General features: G+C 40.9%; 1 long non-coding RNA gene across 2 annotated transcripts; it reads left to right on the top strand.

The window, feature by feature from the left end:
* Positions 1-437: 437 nt before the first annotated feature.
* Positions 438-3,308, top strand: LOC138973966 (uncharacterized). Of its 2 annotated transcripts, XR_011458244.1 has the most exons (5): positions 438-759; positions 964-1,025; positions 1,914-2,025; positions 2,162-2,187; positions 2,461-3,308. It is a non-coding gene; the product is annotated as an uncharacterized lncRNA (long non-coding RNA). The 2 variants fall into 2 exon arrangements; XR_011458245.1 differs by lacking the exon at positions 2,162-2,187 and having other exon boundaries at positions 444-759.
* Positions 3,309-10,732: the final 7,424 nt, after the last annotated feature.

The following is a 10,732-nucleotide window of genomic DNA, read 5'->3' as shown; positions in this document are numbered from 1 at the left end:
AGGGGTGGGTCTTTATGCAAATGGCTGCTTTACTTTTTTTTACATTTTCCTCGATGGGCGGGGATAGTGTGATGTACTGGTTGTTACTGTGCAGTTATTGGCCAATTTGCGGCTTCAGATAGGGGAGAGGTGACATCTCTCTCTCTCTCTCTCTGTCTTTTCTTTTCATGTGGGAAATCCTTAAATTACTGAAGATACAGGCACTCTGTGAAAGCAGGCACGCACATACTCGACAGAGACACACATGCTTTTTACAGATACTTTTCAATTGAAAAAACTTTATTGAATGTCGCTTCACAGCAGTGAGGTTTTTTGTGTCTGTAACTCATTCAAGGCTTGACTGATATGCAGAGTTATCAACAGGAACCATATATTTAATTAATGTTGCATTTCTTCAAAGTTCAGTTGAGACCGCGCAAGGTAGTACCAAAGTCGCGTAGTCATTAGTCAGACAGCCCTGTCAATACACATAGCCCCCAAGTGGTAATAGGTCACATGACAATAATAACCTATGCGATCTCTCACGGGTGCTTTCAACAATAATGGATGACCGCCAAGACCCTGGTGTCACGAGAATGAAGCCTCTTCGAGTTGAAAGCATCATGTTACTAGTACTGGGTCTGTTATTGTTGACCCATGTTCAGTATTCTGGAACAACAGATCGGAAAACGACTCCCGATGCGGGCGCGAATCTAGCTTATCATCCCGACTCGACCAAAGCACCTGTCACCGTGACCTCAACACTGACGCCAGAAGAGAGTAAGTTTCCTATCAACAAAATAAATAAACGCACTATTATATAAAGCATCATTCAGTCAATTCAATTTTGTCACAAACATTGTTGTGGGGAAGGAAAAAAAACCAGAATCTCCATTTGTGTGTGTGTGTGTGTGTGTGTGTGTGTGTGTTTGTATGCGCACTTATGTAGTTACTCAATAATGACACGTTTCCCACCTATTCCAGCGTGTGAACAGTTTACCGATGGTACGTGTGAACAGTGTCTAGCTGTATTTGATGGGACTAAGGTAAGCATACAATAATAATTATTGCCTTTTGTTGTGTGGTTCTTTTTCGTATTTCTTATTTCCCCAATGAAAGTCCTGTAAAGTGTAATAGTACGAAAGGTGACCCAGTACAAATCGCCAGTGCGTAAATAGGTCACTTCCCCCCTTGTCTTTTGCTCTTAGACTCTCTGTCCACACGGTGTTGCAGCGCGACCTTTGTGATCTAGTACTCCACACCCCCCCCCCCTTTTCACACCCCCCCCTTTCCTCTTTCTCTTAGCAAGACTTTGGTGCCAAGTGGTTAATCGCTTGCATCTGTAGTACTGGCCCCGACCTGACCCCCCCTCTTTTGCTCTTAGACTCTCTGTCGGTGCACTTACGGTGTTGAGATCGGCAGATAGCGGACTGACCGCAGCGCGACCTTTGTGATCTAGTACTCCACCCCACCCCCCTTTTTTTTTTCCGCCCCTCCCCAAGATAAGGGACCGAAATGGCTGAGCTGGCAACTCCCGTAGTTGTACGGTACAGAGTGACAAACATTTGAGTTTTGGAGTATTCTTACCCTTTCAAATGACGTTTTAATCATCTCGCTTTCGGACGCAACGTATTCTTTCTCCCCTTCCTTTAGATTGTCCCCACAGGGCCATAGGAACATTTTTTTAAAAAAAAATTTTTATCTCTGGAACCTGGCTCCTCTTTGCCACGAGGATTCCGTCGTGGTAGAGCACATCGTCTCGAATTGTGTATTTCGCAGCAGTCTTTCTCAACTGTCTCTTTTTAACTTTAGTCACATCACGGTTTTCCCCTTTCGCGGTCAGAGGGTAAGTGTCATTTTTCAAATAGTTCAACACGTTGTCACACAGAGTGTCGTCCATGATGATAGTCTTTGATACTTTTAATCTGTCGCAGTGTCTGTGGTGTCAATCGGACCAAAAATGTCAACCGTATCCGCATGGACAAGTTCTGCCGTCCAATGCGATGTGTGTCCTAAAAGAAGCTCGTTGGGGTGGTATGTGCTGGTGTAAGTATTGACCGTATTATTATCTTTCCGGTGTTAGGGGTTAGGTATTTTAATGACAACCTATGATGTAGCCGCGAATAATAGTATGTACTCTCTGTGCCGTACGATTTATTGTAATGTTCGTGTGTATTTTCAGTGAACGTTGAGGCGCTGATAATCGGGGTGAGTGTAACGGGTGCCCTATTCCTGTTAACATTGACCAGTTGTCTTTGTCGTCGCTGTTGTTGTCATACCAACCAGCATAATAATGAACCCCGTCCTCCACTGAAGAAGAGGAAAGAGTCGTGCCGCGATGAAGAGGAGAACATTGACCCTACCCCGGGGGAGGGAGGGGAAGAAGAGGGAATAGGGAGTTTGGTTTCTACTACAGTATAATTGACCTGACCTCACTGCGTGTGCGTGTTGTAATTTTTGTGTTTTGTTTTTGTGTTGAAGACTAAAAGGAGCTGCAAGGAATAACAATTTCCAAGACATCCCTGACTGAAAACAAACTCTTTGTGTGCGTACCAGAACCAAAAGAATAAACAAAATGTTGCATTAACCTGCCACGTTCTTATTTTTTATTAATTTGTTATATAAAATTACACACACACACACACACACACACACACACACACACACACACACACACACACACACACACACACACACACACACACACACACACACACACACAAAATCAAGCATCGGGTTTTTTTTGTTTTTTTTTACAACACCCTTGTTGATCGTTAGCGGCTGATATCATCCAACAACAACAACGTGTCTTAGAATTAATTGCAGATATCTAATTCATACGTGGTTTGTTACCGTTTTAATCTCGTTCCTCATTAACACGTTATTACAAACTTAGGCAGGAAAGGTTCTGACATCAGCCAGAATGGTCTTCCTACATATAGGACAGGCGCTGAACAGCTGACCGCAATCATAGCAATACGAACAGTGACCGCAGGGCAAAAATGTGATGGACACTAACTTGGAGTGACAATCTCGGCAATATTGACGGTCCTTCAGACGTTTATTTTCAGAGCGAAGAACTCGCAACTTTTGTTTTAGAAACTGAGCATCTTTCCCGCCACTAATTTTCCGTTTTGCTTCACTCTCTTCTCGTTTCCTGATAACCGGTGATGGCAGCTTTGTAGCCTTTATTTTGTTGAGTTGGTTAAATTCTGGACGTATCTCTACATCCTTTAATCTGCTCGGGGGTTCAGCTTCTGCACAGTCTGTCTGGAGGTTTTGGCTGGATGTCAAGTGTCCGTCATTTGCTGCGTCATATCCCACTGTATCCTCTAATTCTTCGTCATCACTTTCATAGTACTCATATTCCCTTGGTTTGTGTAATGGGGGTAAAGTTTTTCCTCTCCTTTCTAAATCCATTAATTCTTCCACCTCAATCATTACGGTTGGGGCTTGCAAGGGTCTGTTTTCGATTTGAAGTTGTTTGGCAGCATGGAGGATCAGGTCTAACCTGTTAATGCCCATTGCTTGTACAGCAATTGCAAACGGTTGCTGGAGCAATTTGTCGTCTTCAGGAATCATCTTTTGTATATCAGAAGAACCTTTGCCACAAGCCATTTTTTCACCGAATAACTACGGGCGACTATGTGAACGCAGCAGACCTCGCAGAAAGCTTGGAATCGACTGACTGACTCTGCGCAGTAAATACAATCTTTAAACTCAACTTGTTGGTTATTGAGTCAGTACTTATTGGCTGTCGGAATGGAACTGACTGGCGAGAGAGCCGCCTATTGAGAGTTTTATTCTAACTCTCTACGTGTTTTGTTGTGTTTCAGCGTGACTTTTTATGTCGAGAAGAAAATCTTGTATCAAAACAAAGTTTTTCAAAATTTGGGTCCGAATCGGAAGTATCTGTTAGATGGTAAACCCTACGTCTAATAAAGACCCCGGGTTGTATTTTAAGGGGGGGGGGTGTCATTTGGTGTATGTGTGTGTTTGTTTGTAGTATACCGCCATGTTGAAAACCCCAGAAGAACCCTCGCTATAGATTACAATGAAATTTTGAGCCGATGAAGACACATTTTCTAACTAAGACATTACGGGGTTTCAGCGTGACTTTTTATGTCGAGAAGAAAATCTTGTATCAAAACAAAGTTTTTCAAAATTTGGGTCCGAATCGGAGTGGGGGTTATTTTTTTAAGTGTATTTATAACAGCAAACAATAACACACACAGATAATAACACACACACACACAATAACACACACACACACACAATAACACACACACACACACACACACGCGCGAACACACACACACACACACACACACGCGCGAACACACACACACACGAACACACATACACACGAACACACGCACACCTTTTAACTCAGAAATAGAATGAGACGAGGTCAAAGCCGCCTCTGTTCTTTCCTCTCACAGAGAGGGGGGGAAGGGGGGTAAGCCAGGCAGTGGCGGCGTATACTGGAGCGTGGCATAACGCTGCCGAGCGGCCGCGGTGTTGCCAAAGTTTAAAAGTTCAAAAGTTCAAAGTTCAAAGTTCCCTCTCTGTCTGTCTGTTCTGTCCTGTTCTGTCTGTCTGTCTGTTCTGTCCTCTCTGTCCTGTTCTGTCCTCTCTGTCCTGTTCTGTCCTCTCTGTCCTGTTCTCTCTGTCTCTGTCCTGTTCTCTCTGTCTGTCTGTCTGTTCTGTCTGTCTGTCTGTTCTATCTGTCTTGTTCTGTTCTGTCTCTCTCTGCCTTTCTGCAGTTCACCACTTTTTGACTCGGAATTGTTTACCATTCACTGTGCGATTTTTAGTGCACTAACATTACTCCCCAGAAAATGAGAGAAAAAGAGAGAGAGAAAAATAAAGAGCGAGAATCAAAGTCAACGCATACACGACTGTATTCATTAGTCGCTGCAGTACAGTTTGCTTGGCTGCTTGGTGGAGAAAGGGGGAACCATTCGCATCGTCAGTTCATACCACACCCCTGCCGGACCCCGTTCCGACAAACTATTCGTGCCGAATTGTCCCTTCCTGTTCTTTTTTTTTCTTCTTCTTCGTTTCAAGCCACGACAACGCAGAAACAAGTTAGGACAGATTATCGTTCCTGCTTCTACGAAACGTTCCTGCTCTTTTCTTTCTCACAGAAACAAGTTATATGCTTTCACGTTCACTTAAAAAACAAAAAAAAACAACGGGAAAACCACCTCATATCATCTTCCAGAAGCTTAATATTCGATCAAATCAGTAAAACCACCCGTTCTGCTGAAGTCTGTTTTACTACTATCCACACTCGGCTTGTTCGTGCTGTGTCAAAGAGAAAAAAAGAAAAGAATAGTTCTCCCCAATTCTGTATTCTACCCGTTAAACAGAAACTGTATAGTTTTAAAAGATTCGTCCCCCCTTTGATCTCCCTTCAATGTGAATCTAAGAATCGTTCCTGCTCTTTTTTTTTTTTTTTTTTTTTTTACTCACCACAGAAATAATGAACGGGGAAACACATTTGTGGGTGCTTAGACAAAAATATAACCCGTGTGTATAGTCTATTTTCTGTGGAGTCTGCTGCTGCTGCTGCTGTCGTCTCTTGTGTGTATCATCACAATTTGTGTGTGTGTGTGCCGCTATTATTTATAATTCCAGTTACTCTTTTAGTGAGAGATTTCCGAGGACACTAACTCTTTAATGTTATTGAGACAGACATAAAACTATAGCGTATAGAGAAGTTTCTATACACACACACACACACACACACACACACACACACACACACACACACACACACACACACACACACACACACACACACACACACACACACACACACACACACACACACACAAACACACACACACACACACACACACAAACTCAACAACAAACAAACCCATGAGATGCCACAGTGCACTCGGAATCAAGTCATTGGAGAAGAAAAAAAACCTTAAATACTCTTTGTAGAATCTGTAGTGAAAGATCTCCGAGAGAAAAGGTAAGACCTGCTGAATTATGTGTTAACTTTTTTTGCCTGCGATGCAAACAAACTCCCCAACAGAAATAAAAACAAAGAGAAAAAAAGAGCTGACTATTGTAAATAATGTAATAACAGGGAGAGAGTACAGGTCAACACATTGTTTGTTTGTATCCAATAGGTAACTATAAGTGCAAAACGGACACTAGTAACATTTCTGGTAACTAAATACTAAGCGAATAAGAGGGAGTCGATAAACCAGTGCCGACATAAAGAACTGACTTTGCGCGGCTCGCTGTGCCGATGATGACTTGTATAGTCTGTGTGAACGAAACAACGCAACTACTATAGTGGAGCGGTAGGCTATGGCGCCGGCCGCAGATTGTAGGTCGTCCTGTCTTAAAGTTTATTGACCTCCACAGCCGCACTAATGGCACGTTCTCCAAAATTCAATGAGAGCCGTGTGCTAGTCACGCTATAGTACCTAATTTCTTCTATCAACAATGATCTTACATGCACCACACAACAGTATGAGTTGAAGTAGTTAGTACTTGTTTGTGTTGTGTGCATAATATAGTGACTGTGTAGAATGCATGCATTATAACGGCGGGGCTTTAGTACAAATCACGCTCACATTTCTCTAGGAGGAGTGTAAACTATGTGTTCACTAGACTATGCGATGAGAGCGTTTTGCCAGTATTGCATGAATGGGAAGATTATTTTACGTTACAACAACAACAACAGCGGGCTCACAACAGGCCGCTCACGAGATATTAGATCCGCGGTAGCGCAGCCGAAAGAGTGCCAGACCTTCCCCGCATTCCAACTTGCCCTTTTGACCGAGTGAACTTTCTCACTGGCACCTCGGAAGCATATTGGCAAGCAAGGCAAAAAAACAGGCTAACTAATATGCAGCTTACACCAAACCAGCACAATTTCGTTGTGGTTTTGAGTAAGATAGGTTAACACTGAGACGGTAACAAAATGAAACGAGACAAACAAACAGAAATAGACACAGAGATATAGATTGAAAGAGAGAGAGAGAGAGAGAGAGAGAGAGAGAGAGAGAGAGAGAGAGAGAGAGAGAGAGAGAAAGAGAGATAGAAAGAGAAAATCGACGCGTATATTTAGCTGCCGCAGTCTGCTTGGTGGGGTGGTGGATGGGGGGGGGGAAACCATTCGCATCGCCAGTTCACATACCCCCCTTCTCCCCCAGTTCATTCCGTTCTGCTGAAGTCTGGGAGTGAGTTTGGTGTCTATGTAAACTGTGTTTACTGGATTATGTGTGTTTATGTATGCGTATGTGTGTGTGTGTGTGTGTGTGTGTCAACACTGCTGCTTGCGTTATCACAGAGGAAAAGAATCATCTTTTAAAAAAAGAATATTTTCCCCCTCGTTCTTTATTTCACCTGAACAGAAACTGTATAGTGTTTTGGAAAGATTGAGAGAGAGAGAAAAAGAGAGGGAGAGAAAGAGAATGAAAGAAAGAAAAAGAGAATGTAGAATCTGCTGCTTGTCTCTTTTTTTTTGTGCATCACGATTTGTGTGCCGCTATATTTTAGTTGCTTGATGTGTGTGCCTCTGTTAGTATCTGACAGCTGTTGTTCCCTGCTTTGTACCTAACAATAATTTCTTCTATCAAAAATCTAAGACATTATATGCATGCATTATAACAGGGGCTTAGTACCGAAATCACGTTCACATTTCTTGAGGAGTGTTTGGTGTCTATGTAAACTTGCGTTCACTGGACTATATGTGATGGGATCAAAAGCGTTACAACTGGGAAGATTATTTTATCTATGAAAACAAAGGCAGTGTCAGTGTTTCCTCCGCCCTGAAAGAGCAAAAAATAGTATCAGTCCGCTGACGGCGTAAATAGTATAGACAGCACGCTCGCAGGCGAGCCCGCTCAGGAGATTAGATCCACGGTAGTACAGCTGGTGTTGCTATGCGCGGCCGTGTGTGAAGCCGAGAAAAAGAGTACACACTATTATTTCCAGTTCCTTTTTCCACACATCTCCTCAAACTTCCTTGCATAGATTGGTGTCGAAATCGTAAAGGATTTCAACTACGTTGTTCCCGTGTGCATCAACTTTTGTTTGTGGTTTTTATTCATGTCACAAATTCCTGTTAGTTCCTTGCCTTGAACATTTTCTCCACATCAACTTTTGTTTTGTCGTTTTTTGTAATATCACAATTTGTTGCTTTGTTCTTTGTCTCTGTAAATGGGCTGAACTCACTTCGTTTTTACTTCGTTTTTGTACATCGAAATCGTAAAGGATTTCAACTACGTTGTTCCCGTGTGCATCAACTTTTGTTTGTGGTTTTTATTCATGTCACAAATTCCTGTTAGTTCCTTGCCTTGAACATTTTCTCCACATCAACTTTTGTTTTGTCGTTTTTTGTAATATCACAATTTGTTGCTTTGCTCTTTGTCTCTGTAAATGGGCTGAACTCACTTCGTTTTTGAACAAAGTCCCCAAATTTTGTCGGCGTTTCATTTGTCTTTTGTTTTGTTCTTTTTCATTTTGTTTTTGTTGTCTTATATTGGGACTTATTTTTCCACTCCGGTCGTTGGGAGATGTTGTCAGTCTGACGGCCACCAGTCGACCCCACCCTCTCCCGTGGTTATCTGCTTGATATATTAAAATGATTAATGTTGATGCAAGATCGATGAGGCCTTGTGATTGGTTGATTTGTGTTTTTGGTTATGATTGGTCGGTCGGTTTTCTCTCGGGCGTTTTGATTGGTTGGAACCGAAGCACTTACCTATTATTCCTACGAGAAAAAAAAGTCCGCATTAGCACTAATTTTGATTGGCTGCTAATAATAATAATAATCATGATAGTCCTCCGCGTAGAGAGATATCTTTTTCCTCTTTAACAAAAAAAAAAGAAATTCTCTTTTTGATCACTACATTACTTTCTTTATAGCATCGTGCTCAAAAGTCACTACAAACAACACTAACACTAAGACTTTTTGTTGTTAAAATTCTTTCGAAGTGAGTTTTGGGGACCAACTTTAAAAAAAAAAGCAGTGCTCATTTGCCATAATCCTATATTCTATAAGTACTTTTTTTTAGCAAAGTGCTCAAAAGTCACTAACACCACCACCACCTCCACTACTACTAACACAAAGACTCATTGTTATTTTAAAATTGTTTCGAAGCGAGTTTTTGGGGGCATACAAAATTAGTTCTCATTGCCAGAATCATATATTATGTTGTAGTCTATAACGGCACTTTTTTTTTAGCATCGTACTCAAAAGTCACTAACACCACCACCACTACCACAAAGACTTTTTGTTGTTGAAATTCTTTCGAAGCGAGTTTTGGGGCCAAATAAACAGAAGTTCTCTTTTTGTCAGAATCATATATATATCTATAAGCCTACCACAGCACTTTTTTGTGTGGATCATCGTACTTAAATGTCCTGACATAATATCAACGCAGAAATGACGGTGAAAGGTTTCCTCCTTCTTTCCTTTCTTTTCAATTCTGAATCTTTTCTTTTTTTTTCTTTGGGTAATTCCGTTTCAAATTGTGTGAGGTGTTTGTTTTTTTTTCTTGTCATTCTTGGGTGTGTGGATGGGTGTTTGGTTTCGAGTCGAGAAATAAAGTTGTACATTATAATTTATGGGAGTGAGAGTAGTACGTTGTTCTTCGTCTTCTTCTTATAAAACTGTTTTGATTGAGATGACTACTGATATGTGGGTAATTGTAGTGAGCGGCAAAAAGTTACTCCCCCCCAGTATACATTATTAATGCCCAGACACAACTTCGACACAGAAATGACGGTGAAAGGTTCCCCTCTTCTTTCTTTCTTCTCAATCATAAATCTTCTTTTTTCTTTGGTAATTCCGTTTCAAATTGTGTGTGAGTTTTTGTTTTGTTTCTCATTCTTGGTTTTCGGGAGTTTTGTCTGAAATAAAGTTGTACATCGTAATTTCTTGCTCGTCTTCTTCTTATTCGTCTTCTTTTTTAAAACTTTTTGTTTGAGATGACTGATATAAGTTGAGCGAGAAAATTACTCCCTCTTCTTTGGCAAACACTAATACCCCTTTTTGACACACACACACACACACATCACCACATGAAGAGAACGGGAAAAGAACCTCCTCTTTTTCTTAATTTCTTTTCTTATTTTATTATTAATTGTGTGTGTGAGTTTCTCATTCTTGGTTTTCGGGAGTTTTGTCTGAAATAAAGTTGTACATCGTAATTTCTTGCTCGTCTTCTTCTTATTCGTCTTCTTTTTACAAAAAACTTTTTGTTTGAGATGACTGATATAAGTTGAGCGAGAAAGTTACTCCCTAGTATTAATGTTCAGACACAACTTCGACACAGAAATGACGGTGAAAGGTTCCTCTCTTTCTTTCTTCTCAGTCCTGAATTCTTTTTTTTCTTTAATTTTATTTTAAATTGTGTGAAGTCTTTTTTCCCTTGTCATTCTTGGTTTTTTTGGAGGTGTTTGTTTTCGAGTCTGTGTTTGAGATGACTGATATGAGTTGAGCGAGAAAATTACTCCCATTCTTTTTGCAAACACTAATACCCCTTTTTGACACACACACATCGCCACATGAAGAGAACGGGAAAAGAACCTCCTTTTTTTTTCTTAATTTCTTTTCTTATTTTATTATTGTGTGTGTGTGTGAGTTTTTGTTTTGTTTCTTATTCTTGGTTTTGGGGTTTTATGTTTCGAGTCTGAAATAAAGTTGTAAATCGCGTAATTTCTTGCTCGTCTTCTCATTCGTCTTCTTTTTAAAACTTTTTGTTTGAGATGACTG

This window comes from Littorina saxatilis, linkage group LG8 (genome assembly GCF_037325665.1).
Source record: "Littorina saxatilis isolate snail1 linkage group LG8, US_GU_Lsax_2.0, whole genome shotgun sequence".
In the NCBI taxonomy this organism is placed as follows: Eukaryota; Metazoa; Mollusca; class Gastropoda; order Littorinimorpha; family Littorinidae; genus Littorina; species Littorina saxatilis.
Note: the sequence above shows the minus strand (reverse complement) of the source record. Positions and strands in the feature narration are given on the sequence as shown.